Source organism: Lissotriton helveticus, chromosome 11, assembly GCF_964261635.1.
Source record: "Lissotriton helveticus chromosome 11, aLisHel1.1, whole genome shotgun sequence".
Taxonomy (NCBI): domain Eukaryota; kingdom Metazoa; phylum Chordata; class Amphibia; order Caudata; family Salamandridae; genus Lissotriton; species Lissotriton helveticus.
The window spans coordinates 348,746,501-348,760,577 of NC_136072.1; positions in this window are offsets into that span (position 1 = coordinate 348,746,501).

Here is a 14,077-nt window from a genome sequence, read left to right on the forward strand (position 1 = left end):
TTGAGGAAATTGATGCCTTTGAGGCTGAAATGCACCATCTCACTTATGAAAAATAGAGTTACATTCTCACAGAATGAAGCTCATCTAACCTCTTCTCCTGCACTCTGTATGTTGGTCGCTGATACTCAAGATGGATTATTGTTAAGGATAATCTGTCTTTGTACCTCCATCCCACTTTTGAAAAGGACACAGTGCTTTGACTGGTTCAGAATCCTTTACCATTCCCCCTCCTACGTGGCTAGCAGTCATGAATACAGATAGTAAGCTACTGCATAACGTCTGAAATCTCATCCTCCTGTGTGGTCAGCTTCCACAAGGACAATTGGTCCAGGGGTCTCTGGCATCACAAAGATAAAGCAAGAAGTTTTCTGACATGACGTGCCATTCTGTTGCCTAGCAGCCTGACATCATAAAGCTAAAGCAAGATGCTTTCTTTCTAGAGGGCCACTCTGTTGCGTAGCAGCTGACATCATGAAGGTAAAGGAAGATGTTGTCTGACACGAGAGCCACTCTGTTGCCTAACAAGGAGTAGGATACATTTATCTTGGTAATGATATGAGTTGCAGGGTAGACAGGATGCCCAACGAAAAGATGAGATGGCAAGAAGAAAGAAATTAGGACTTTATTTAGACTTGCACATTAGTATGAACCGTAGTTTGAGCATAAGAGTCTCAACTTCACTGTTGCTTAACTGGTAGGACTTGGCTAATGAGAAGTTGGAAATGATGCTATTCATAGTTTCTATTATTCCCGTTAACTGTAAAATAACCCTTCCTCTCTCAATTTATCAGCTGGTTTAATTGCTATTGGTGTACCATATCCTAAAACAAAGGAAGGGAGAAGGGTGCACTGCCACTTGGCTGGCAAAAAGATATATATCCCAATGTACGTGCTACAATTGTTTAGAGAGTGTTAGCAGACGAGGCAAGGGAATACAGTGAAGTATGGGAGGTTATAAACACAAATTCAGATTTAATTTTTGTATTGAGCTCTTTATTTTCACAATAAAACAGACTCCATATCATTGATTTGGTTACCCTTTATAAAAATCAACACTTTTTTTATTGGTTATACTAAATGTACTAACAGTGGACTTTTCCATCTGCAGATTATACTGAATGTCCAGCAGTGGCAGTGTTTCACAGCAGAGTTTTTCTGAATTGCAGAGACTGAAGAAAAAAAAGAAAAAGGAAGTCTTCTGGCATACTGCATCATGTTACCAATTTATGTGGTAAGTAAAACTCCCAATCATTCTTTTAGTCATTAAAAAGATGTTAATAGCATCGAAATGTCCTCACTACTTTATAGTGGGAGCCCGTGCCTGAATATAATTTCTGTCAAGATGGAAGTAATATGGATCAGATTATGTTGGTCATGATAGTTAATAAAAGACTGACTGACTCAAACTCTCCCAAAACCTGCTTTAGATCCTGGTGCTAGCAATGTTCCATTTGAGGAAATTGATGCCTTTGAGGCTGAAATGCACCATCTCACTTATGAAAAATAGAGTTACATTCTCACAGAATGAAGCTAATCTAACCTCTTCTCCTGCACTCTGTATGTTGGTCGCTGATACTCAAGATGGATTATTGTTAAGGATAATCTGTCTTTGTACCTCCATCCCACTTTTGAAAAGGACACAGTGCTTTGACTGGTTCAGAATCCTTTACCATTCCCCCTCCTACGTGGCTAGCAGTCATGAATACAGATAGTAAGCTACTGCATAACGTCTGAAATCTCATCCTCCTGTGTGGTCAGCTTCCACAGGACAATTGGTCCAGGGGTCTCTGGCATCACAAAGATAAAGCAAGAAGTTTTCTGACATGACGTGCCATTCTGTTGCCTAGCAGCCTGACATCATAAAGCTAAAGCAAGATGCTTTCTTTCTAGAGGGCCACTCTGTTGCGTAGCAGCTGACATCATGAAGGTAAAGGAAGATGTTGTCTGACACGAGAGCCACTCTGTTGCCTAACAAGGAGTAGGATACATTTATCTTGGTAATGATATGAGTTGCAGGGTAGACAGGATGCCCAACGAAAAGATGAGATGGCAAGAAGAAAGAAATTAGGACTTTATTTAGACTTGCACATTAGTATGAACCGAAGTTTGAGCATAAGAGTCTCAACTTCACTGTTGCTTAACTGGTAGGACTTGGCAAATGAGAAGTTGGAAATGATGCTATTCATAGTTTCTATTATCCCCGTTAACTGTAAAATTACCATTCCTCTCTCAATTTATCAGCTGGTTTAATTCCTATTGGTGTACCATATCCTAAAACAAAGGAAGGGGGCAGGGTGCACTGCCACTTGGCTGGCAAAAAGATATATATCCCAATGTACGTGCTACATTTGTTTAGAGAGTGTTAGCAGACGAGGCAAGGGAATACAGTGAAGTATGGGAGGTTATAAACACAAATTGAGATTTAATTTTTTTATTGAGCTGTTTATTTTCACAATAAAACAGACTCCATATCATTGATTTGGTTACCCTTTATAAAAATCAACACTTTTTTTATTGCTTATACTAAATGTACTAACAGTGGACTTTTCCATCTGCAGATTATACTGAATGTCCAGCAGTGGCAGTGTTTCACAGCAGAGTTTCTCTGAATTGCAGAGACTGAAGAAAAAAAAGAAAAAGGAAGTCTTCTGGCATACTGCATCATGTTACCAATTTATGTGGTAAGTAAAACTCCCAATCATTCTTTTAGTCATTAAAAAGATGTTAATAGCATCAAAATGTCCTCCCTACTTTATAGTGGGAGCCCGTGCCTGAATATAATTTCTGTCAAGATGGAAGTAATATGGATCAGATTATGTTGGTCATGATAGTTAATAAAAGACTGACTGACTCAAACTCTCCCAAAACCTGCTTTAGATCCTGGTGCTAGCAATGTTCCATTCGAGGAAATTGATGCCTTTGAGGCTGAAATGCACCATCTCACTTATGAAAAATAGTGTTACATTCTCACAGAATGAAGCTCATCTAACCTCTTCTCCTGCACTCTGTATGTTGGTCTCTGATACTCAAGATGGATTATTGTTAATGATAATCTGTCTTTGTACCTCCATCCCATTTTTAAAAAGGACACAGTGCTTTGACTGGTTCAGAATCCTTTACCATTCCCCCTCCTACGTGGCTAGCAGTCATGAATACAGATAGTAAGCTACTGCATAACGTCTGAAATCTCATCCTCCTGTGTGGTCAGCTTCCACAAGGACAATTGGTCCAGGGGTCTCTGGCATCACAAAGATAAAGCAAGAAGTTGTCTGACATGACGTGCCATTCTGTTGCCTAGCAGCCTGACATCATAAAGCTAAAGCAAGATGCTTTCTTTCTAGAGGGCCACTCTGTTGCGTAGCAGCTGACATCATGAAGGTAAAGGAAGATGTTGTCTGACACGAGAGCCACTCTGTTGCCTAACAAGGAGTAGGATACATTTATCTTGGTAATGATATGAGTTGCAGGGTAGACAGGATGCCCAACGAAAAGATGAGATGGCAAGAAGAAAGAAATTAGGACTTTATTTAGACTTGCACATTAGTATGAACCGAAGTTTGAGCATAAGAGTCTCAACTTCACTGTTGCTGAACTGGTAGGACTTGGCTAATGAGAAGTTGGAAATGATGCTATTCATAGTTTCTATTATTCCCGTTAACTGTAAAATAACCATTCCTCTCTCAATTTATCAGCTGGTTTAATTCCTATTGGTGTACCATATCCTAAAACAAAGGAAGGGAGAAGGGTGCACTGCCACTTGGCTGTCAAAAAGATATATATCCCAATGTACGTGCTACAATTGTTTAGAGAGTGTTAGCAGACAAGGCAAGGGAATACAGTGAAGTATGGGAGGTTATAAACACAAATTCAGATTTAATTTTTTTATTGAGCTGTTTATTTTCACAATAAAACAGACTCCATATCATTGATTTGGTTACCCTTTATAAAAATCAACACTTTTTTTATTGCTTATACTAAATGTACTAACAGTGGACTTTTCCATCTGCAGATTATACTGAATGTCCAGCAGTGGCAGTGTTTCACAGCAGAGTTTCTCTGAATTGCAGAGACTGAAGAAAAAAAAGAAAAAGGAAGTCTTCTGGCATACTGCATCATGTTACCAATTTATGTGGTAAGTAAAACTCCCAATCATTCTTTTAGTCATTAAAAAGATGTTAATAGCATCAAAATGTCCTCACTACTTTATAGTGAGAGCCCGTGCCTGAATATAATTTCTGTCAAGATGGAAGTAATATGGATCAGATTATGTTGGTCATGATAGTTAATAAAAGACTGACTGACTCAAACTCTCCCAAAACCTGCTTTAGATCCTGGTGCTAGCAATGTTCCATTTGAGGAAATTGATGCCTTTGAGGCTGAAATGCACCATCTCACTTATGAAAAATAGAGTTACATTCTCACAGAATGAAGCTCATCTAACCTCTTCTCCTGCACTCTGTATGTTGGTCGCTGATACTCAAGATGGATTATTGTTAAGGATAATCTGTCTTTGTACCTCCATCCCACTTTTGAAAAGGACACAGTGCTTTGACTGGTTCAGAATCCTTTACCATTCCCCCTCCTACGTGGCTAGCAGTCATGAATACAGATAGTAAGCTACTGCATAACGTCTGAAATCTCATCCTCCTGTGTGGTCAGCTTCCACAAGGACAATTGGTCCAGGGGTCTCTGGCATCACAAAGATAAAGCAAGAAGTTTTCTGACATGACGTGCCATTCTGTTGCCTAGCAGCCTGACATCATAAAGCTAAAGCAAGATGCTTTCTTTCTAGAGGGCCACTCTGTTGCGTAGCAGCTGACATCATGAAGGTAAAGGAAGATGTTGTCTGACACGAGAGCCACTCTGTTGCCTAACAAGGAGTAGGATACATTTATCTTGGTAATGATATGAGTTGCAGGGTAGACAGGATGCCCAACGAAAAGATGAGATGGCAAGAAGAAAGAAATTAGGACTTTATTTAGACTTGCACATTAGTATGAACCGAAGTTTGAGCATAAGAGTCTCAACTTCACTGTTGCTTAACTGGTAGGACTTGGCAAATGAGAAGTTGGAAATGATGCTATTCATAGTTTCTATTATCCCCGTTAACTGTAAAATTACCATTCCTCTCTCAATTTATCAGCTGGTTTAATTCCTATTGGTGTACCATATCCTAAAACAAAGGAAGGGGGCAGGGTGCACTGCCACTTGGCTGGCAAAAAGATATATATCCCAATGTACGTGCTACATTTGTTTAGAGAGTGTTAGCAGACGAGGCAAGGGAATACAGTGAAGTATGGGAGGTTATAAACACAAATTGAGATTTAATTTTTTTATTGAGCTGTTTATTTTCACAATAAAACAGACTCCATATCATTGATTTGGTTACCCTTTATAAAAATCAACACTTTTTTTATTGCTTATACTAAATGTACTAACAGTGGACTTTTCCATCTGCAGATTATACTGAATGTCCAGCAGTGGCAGTGTTTCACAGCAGAGTTTTTCTGAATTGCAGAGACTGAAGAAAAAAAAAGAAAAAGGAAGTCTTCTGGCATACTGCATCATGTTACCAATTTATGTGGTAAGTAAAACTCCCAATCATTCTTTTAGTCATTAAAAAGATGTTAATAGCATCGAAATGTCCTCACTACTTTATAGTGGGAGCCCGTGCCTGAATATAATTTCTGTCAAGATGGAAGTAATATGGATCAGATTATGTTGGTCATGATAGTTAATAAAAGACTGACTGACTCAAACTCTCCCAAAACCTGCTTTAGATCCTGGTGCTAGCAATGTTCCATTTGAGGAAATTGATGCCTTTGAGGCTGAAATGCACCATCTCACTTATGAAAAATAGAGTTACATTCTCACAGAATGAAGCTCATCTAACCTCTTCTCCTGCACTCTGTATGTTGGTCGCTGATACTCAAGATGGATTATTGTTAAGGATAATCTGTCTTTGTACCTCCATCCCACTTTTGAAAAGGACACAGTGCTTTGACTGGTTCAGAATCCTTTACCATTCCCCCTCCTACGTGGCTAGCAGTCATGAATACAGATAGTAAGCTACTGCATAACGTCTGAAATCTCATCCTCCTGTGTGGTCAGCTTCCACAAGGACAATTGGTCCAGGGGTCTCTGGCATCACAAAGATAAAGCAAGAAGTTTTCTGACATGACGTGCCATTCTGTTGCCTAGCAGCCTGACATCATAAAGCTAAAGCAAGATGCTTTCTTTCTAGAGGGCCACTCTGTTGCGTAGCAGCTGACATCATGAAGGTAAAGGAAGATGTTGTCTGACACGAGAGCCACTCTGTTGCCTAACAAGGAGTAGGATACATTTATCTTGGTAATGATATGAGTTGCAGGGTAGACAGGATGCCCAACGAAAAGATGAGATGGCAAGAAGAAAGAAATTAGGACTTTATTTAGACTTGCACATTAGTATGAACCGTAGTTTGAGCATAAGAGTCTCAACTTCACTGTTGCTTAACTGGTAGGACTTGGCTAATGAGAAGTTGGAAATGATGCTATTCATAGTTTCTATTATTCCCGTTAACTGTAAAATAACCATTCCTCTCTCAATTTATCAGCTGGTTTAATTCCTATTGGTGTACCATATCCTAAAACAAAGGAAGGGAGCAGGGTGCACTGCCACTTGGCTGGCAAAAAGATATATATCCCAATGTACGTGCTACATTTGTTTAGAGAGTGTTAGCAGACGAGGCAAGGGAATACAGTGAAGTATGGGAGGTTATAAACACAAATTGAGATTTAATTTTTTTATTGAGCTGTTTATTTTCACAATAAAACAGACTCCATATCATTGATTTGGTTACCCTTTATAAAAATCAACACATTTTTTTATTGCTTATACTAAATGTACTAACAGTGGACTTTTCCATCTGCAGATTATACTGAATGTCCAGCAGTGGCAGTGTTTCACAGCAGAGTTTCTCTGAATTGCAGAGACTGAAGAAAAAAAAGAAAAAGGAAGTCTTCTGGCATACTGCATCATGTTACCAATTTATGTGGTAAGTAAAACTCCCAATCATTCTTTTAGTCATTAAAAAGATGTTAATAGCATCAAAATGTCCTCACTACTTTATAGTGAGAGCCCGTGCCTGAATATAATTTCTGTCAAGATGGAAGTAATATGGATCAGATTATGTTGGTCATGATAGTTAATAAAAGACTGACTGACTCAAACTCTCCCAAAACCTGCTTTAGATCCTGGTGCTAGCAATGTTCCATTCGAGGAAATTGATGCCTTTGAGGCTGAAATGCACCATCTCACTTATGAAAAATAGTGTTACATTCTCACAGAATGAAGCTCATCTAACCTCTTCTCCTGCACTCTGTATGTTGGTCTCTGATACTCAAGATGGATTATTGTTAATGATAATCTGTCTTTGTACCTCCTTCCCACTTTTAAAAAGGACACAGTGCTTTGACTGGTTCAGAATCCTTTACCATTCCCCCTCCTACGTGGCTAGCAGTCATGAATACAGATAGTAAGCTACTGCATAACGTCTGAAATCTCATCCTCCTGTGTGGTCAGCTTCCACAAGGACAATTGGTCCAGGGGTCTCTGGCATCACAAAGATAAAGCAAGAAGTTGTCTGACATGACGTGCCATTCTGTTGCCTAGCAGCCTGACATCATAAAGCTAAAGCAAGATGCTTTCTTTCTAGAGGGCCACTCTGTTGCGTAGCAGCTGACATCATGAAGGTAAAGGAAGATGTTGTCTGACACGAGAGCCACTCTGTTGCCTAACAAGGAGTAGGATACATTTATCTTGGTAATGATATGAGTTGCAGGGTAGACAGGATGCCCAACGAAAAGATGAGATGGCAAGAAGAAAGAAATTAGGACTTTATTTAGACTTGCACATTAGTATGAACCGTAGTTTGAGCATAAGAGTCTCAACTTCACTGTTGCTTAACTGGTAGGACTTGGCTAATGAGAAGTTGGAAATGATGCTATTCATAGTTTCTATTATTCCCGTTAACTGTAAAATAACCATTCCTCTCTCAATTTATCAGCTGGTTTAATTCCTATTGGTGTACCATATCCTAAAACAAAGGAAGGGAGCAGGGTGCACTGCCACTTGGCTGGCAAAAAGATATATATCCCAATGTACGTGCTACATTTGTTTAGAGAGTGTTAGCAGACGAGGCAAGGGAATACAGTGAAGTATGGGAGGTTATAAACACAAATTGAGATTTAATTTTTTTATTGAGCTGTTTATTTTCACAATAAAACAGACTCCATATCATTGATTTGGTTACCCTTTATAAAAATCAACACATTTTTTTATTGCTTATACTAAATGTACTAACAGTGGACTTTTCCATCTGCAGATTATACTGAATGTCCAGCAGTGGCAGTGTTTCACAGCAGAGTTTCTCTGAATTGCAGAGACTGAAGAAAAAAAAGAAAAAGGAAGTCTTCTGGCATACTGCATCATGTTACCAATTTATGTGGTAAGTAAAACTCCCAATCATTCTTTTAGTCATTAAAAAGATGTTAATAGCATCAAAATGTCCTCACTACTTTATAGTGAGAGCCCGTGCCTGAATATAATTTCTGTCAAGATGGAAGTAATATGGATCAGATTATGTTGGTCATGATAGTTAATAAAAGACTGACTGACTCAAACTCTCCCAAAACCTGCTTTAGATCCTGGTGCTAGCAATGTTCCATTCGAGGAAATTGATGCCTTTGAGGCTGAAATGCACCATCTCACTTATGAAAAATAGTGTTACATTCTCACAGAATGAAGCTCATCTAACCTCTTCTCCTGCACTCTGTATGTTGGTCTCTGATACTCAAGATGGATTATTGTTAATGATAATCTGTCTTTGTACCTCCTTCCCACTTTTAAAAAGGACACAGTGCTTTGACTGGTTCAGAATCCTTTACCATTCCCCCTCCTACGTGGCTAGCAGTCATGAATACAGATAGTAAGCTACTGCATAACGTCTGAAATCTCATCCTCCTGTGTGGTCAGCTTCCACAAGGACAATTGGTCCAGGGGTCTCTGGCATCACAAAGATAAAGCAAGAAGTTGTCTGACATGACGTGCCATTCTGTTGCCTAGCAGCCTGACATCATAAAGCTAAAGCAAGATGCTTTCTTTCTAGAGGGCCACTCTGTTGCGTAGCAGCTGACATCATGAAGGTAAAGGAAGATGTTGTCTGACACGAGAGCCACTCTGTTGCCTAACAAGGAGTAGGATACATTTATCTTGGTAATGATATGAGTTGCAGGGTAGACAGGATGCCCAACGAAAAGATGAGATGGCAAGAAGAAAGAAATTAGGACTTTATTTAGACTTGCACATTAGTATGAACCGAAGTTTGAGCATAAGAGTCTCAACTTCACTGTTGCTTAACTGGTAGGACTTGGCTAATGAGAAGTTGGAAATGATGCTATTCATAGTTTCTATTATTCCCGTTAACTGTAAAATAACCATTCCTCTCTCAATTTATCAGCTGGTTTAATTCCTATTGGTGTACCATATCCTAAAACAAAGGAAGGGAGCAGGGTGCACTGCCACTTGGCTGGCAAAAAGATATATATCCCAATGTACGTGCTACAATTGTTTAGAGAGTGTTAGCAGACAAGGCAAGGGAATACAGTGAAGTATGGGAGGTTATAAACACAAATTGCAATAAAACAGACTCCATATCATTGATTTGGTTACCCTTTATAAAAATCAACACTTTTTTTATTGCTTATACTAAATGTACTAACAGTGGACTTTTCCATCTGCAGATTATACTGAATGTCCAGCAGTGGCAGTGTTTCACAGCAGAGTTTTTCTGAATTGCAGAGACTGAAGAAAAAAAAAGAAAAAGGAAGTCTTCTGGCATACTGCATCATGTTACCAATTTATGTGGTAAGTAAAACTCCCAATCATTCTTTTAGTCATTAAAAAGATGTTAATAGCATCGAAATGTCCTCACTACTTTATAGTGGGAGCCCGTGACTGAATATAATTTCTGTCAAGATGGAAGTAATATGGATCAGATTATGTTGGTCATGATAGTTAATAAAAGACTGACTGACTCAAACTCTCCCAAAACCTGCTTTAGATCCTGGTGCTAGCAATGTTCCATTTGAGGAAATTGATGCCTTTGAGGCTGAAATGCACCATCTCACTTATGAAAAATAGAGTTACATTCTCACAGAATGAAGCTCATCTAACCTCTTCTCCTGCACTCTGTATGTTGGTCGCTGATACTCAAGATGGATTATTGTTAAGGATAATCTGTCTTTGTACCTCCATCCCACTTTTGAAAAGGACACAGTGCTTTGACTGGTTCAGAATCCTTTACCATTCCCCCTCCTACGTGGCTAGCAGTCATGAATACAGATAGTAAGCTACTGCATAACGTCTGAAATCTCATCCTCCTGTGTGGTCAGCTTCCACAAGGACAATTGGTCCAGGGGTCTCTGGCATCACAAAGATAAAGCAAGAAGTTTTCTGACATGACGTGCCATTCTGTTGCCTAGCAGCCTGACATCATAAAGCTAAAGCAAGATGCTTTCTTTCTAGAGGGCCACTCTGTTGCGTAGCAGCTGACATCATGAAGGTAAAGGAAGATGTTGTCTGACACGAGAGCCACTCTGTTGCCTAACAAGGAGTAGGATACATTTATCTTGGTAATGATATGAGTTGCAGGGTAGACAGGATGCCCAACGAAAAGATGAGATGGCAAGAAGAAAGAAATTAGGACTTTATTTAGACTTGCACATTAGTATGAACCGAAGTTTGAGCATAAGAGTCTCAACTTCACTGTTGCTTAACTGGTAGGACTTGGCTAATGAGAAGTTGGAAATGATGCTATTCATAGTTTCTATTATTCCCGTTAACTGTAAAATAACCCTTCCTCTCTCAATTTATCAGCTGGTTTAATTGCTATTGGTGTACCATATCCTAAAACAAAGGAAGGGAGAAGGGTGCACTGCCACTTGGCTGGCAAAAAGATATATATCCCAATGTACGTGCTACAATTGTTTAGAGAGTGTTAGCAGACGAGGCAAGGGAATACAGTGAAGTATGGGAGGTTATAAACACAAATTCAGATTTAATTTTTGTATTGAGCTCTTTATTTTCACAATAAAACAGACTCCATATCATTGATTTGGTTACCCTTTATAAAAATCAACACTTTTTTTTATTGGTTATACTAAATGTACTAACAGTGGACTTTTCCATTTGCAGATTATACTGAATGTCCAGCAGTGGCAGTGTTTCACAGCAGAGTTTTTCTGAATTGCAGAGACTGAAGAAAAAAAAGAAAAAGGAAGTCTTCTGGCATACTGCATCATGTTACCAATTTATGTGGTAAGTAAAACTCCCAATCATTCTTTTAGTCATTAAAAAGATGTTAATAGCATCGAAATGTCCTCACTACTTTATAGTGGGAGCCCGTGCCTGAATATAATTTCTGTCAAGATGGAAGTAATATGGATCAGATTATGTTGGTCATGATAGTTAATAAAAGACTGACTGACTCAAACTCTCCCAAAACCTGCTTTAGATCCTGGTGCTAGCAATGTTCCATTTGAGGAAATTGATGCCTTTGAGGCTGAAATGCACCATCTCACTTATGAAAAATAGAGTTACATTCTCACAGAATGAAGCTAATCTAACCTCTTCTCCTGCACTCTGTATGTTGGTCGCTGATACTCAAGATGGATTATTGTTAAGGATAATCTGTCTTTGTACCTCCATCCCACTTTTGAAAAGGACACAGTGCTTTGACTGGTTCAGAATCCTTTACCATTCCCCCTCCTACGTGGCTAGCAGTCATGAATACAGATAGTAAGCTACTGCATAACGTCTGAAATCTCATCCTCCTGTGTGGTCAGCTTCCACAAGGACAATTGGTCCAGGGGTCTCTGGCATCACAAAGATAAAGCAAGAAGTTTTCTGACATGACGTGCCATTCTGTTGCCTAGCAGCCTGACATCATAAAGCTAAAGCAAGATGCTTTCTTTCTAGAGGGCCACTCTGTTGCGTAGCAGCTGACATCATGAAGGTAAAGGAAGATGTTGTCTGACACGAGAGCCACTCTGTTGCCTAACAAGGAGTAGGATACATTTATCTTGGTAATGATATGAGTTGCAGGGTAGACAGGATGCCCAACGAAAAGATGAGATGGCAAGAAGAAAGAAATTAGGACTTTATTTAGACTTGCACATTAGTATGAACCGAAGTTTGAGCATAAGAGTCTCAACTTCACTGTTGCTTAACTGGTAGGACTTGGCAAATGAGAAGTTGGAAATGATGCTATTCATAGTTTCTATTATCCCCGTTAACTGTAAAATTACCATTCCTCTCTCAATTTATCAGCTGGTTTAATTCCTATTGGTGTACCATATCCTAAAACAAAGGAAGGGGGCAGGGTGCACTGCCACTTGGCTGGCAAAAAGATATATATCCCAATGTACGTGCTACATTTGTTTAGAGAGTGTTAGCAGACGAGGCAAGGGAATACAGTGAAGTATGGGAGGTTATAAACACAAATTGAGATTTAATTTTTTTATTGAGCTGTTTATTTTCACAATAAAACAGACTCCATATCATTGATTTGGTTACCCTTTATAAAAATCAACACTTTTTTTATTGCTTATACTAAATGTACTAACAGTGGACTTTTCCATCTGCAGATTATACTGAATGTCCAGCAGTGGCAGTGTTTCACAGCAGAGTTTCTCTGAATTGCAGAGACTGAAGAAAAAAAAGAAAAAGGAAGTCTTCTGGCATACTGCATCATGTTACCAATTTATGTGGTAAGTAAAACTCCCAATCATTCTTTTAGTCATTAAAAAGATGTTAATAGCATCAAAATGTCCTCACTACTTTATAGTGAGAGCCCGTGCCTGAATATAATTTCTGTCAAGATGGAAGTAATATGGATCAGATTATGTTGGTCATGATAGTTAATAAAAGACTGACTGACTCAAACTCTCCCAAAACCTGCTTTAGATCCTGGTGCTAGCAATGTTCCATTCGAGGAAATTGATGCCTTTGAGGCTGAAATGCACCATCTCACTTATGAAAAATAGTGTTACATTCTCACAGAATGAAGCTCATCTAACCTCTTCTCCTGCACTCTGTATGTTGGTCTCTGATACTCAAGATGGATTATTGTTAATGATAATCTGTCTTTGTACCTCCATCCCACTTTTAAAAAGGACACAGTGCTTTGACTGGTTCAGAATCCTTTACCATTCCCCCTCCTACGTGGCTAGCAGTCATGAATACAGATAGTAAGCTACTGCATAACGTCTGAAATCTCATCCTCCTGTGTGGTCAGCTTCCACAAGGACAATTGGTCCAGGGGTCTCTGGCATCACAAAGATAAAGCAAGAAGTTGTCTGACATGACGTGCCATTCTGTTGCCTAGCAGCCTGACATCATAAAGCTAAAGCAAGATGCTTTCTTTCTAGAGGGCCACTCTGTTGCGTAGCAGCTGACATCATGAAGGTAAAGGAAGATGTTGTCTGACACAAGAGCCACTCTGTTGCCTAACAAGGAGTAGGATACATTTATCTTGGTAATGATATGAGTTGTAGGGTAGACAGGATGCCCAACGAAAAGATGAGATGGCAAGAAGAAAGAAATTAGGACTTTATTTAGACTTGCACATTAGTATGAACCGAAGTTTGAGCATAAGAGTCTCAACTTCACTGTTGCTTAACTGGTAGGACTTGGCTAATGAGAAGTTGGAAATGATGCTATTCATAGTTTCTATTATTCCCGTTAACTGTAAAATAACCATTCCTCTCTCAATTTATCAGCTGGTTTAATTCCTATTGGTGTACCATATCCTAAAACAAAGGAAGGGAGCAGGGTGCACTGCCACTTGGCTGGCAAAAAGATATATATCCCAATGTACGTGCTACAATTGTTTAGAGAGTGTTAGCAGACAAGGCAAGGGAATACAGTGAAGTATGGGAGGTTATAAACACAAATTGCAATAAAACAGACTCCATATCATTGATTTGGTTACCCTTTATAAAAATCAACACTTTTTTTATTGCTTATACTAAATGTA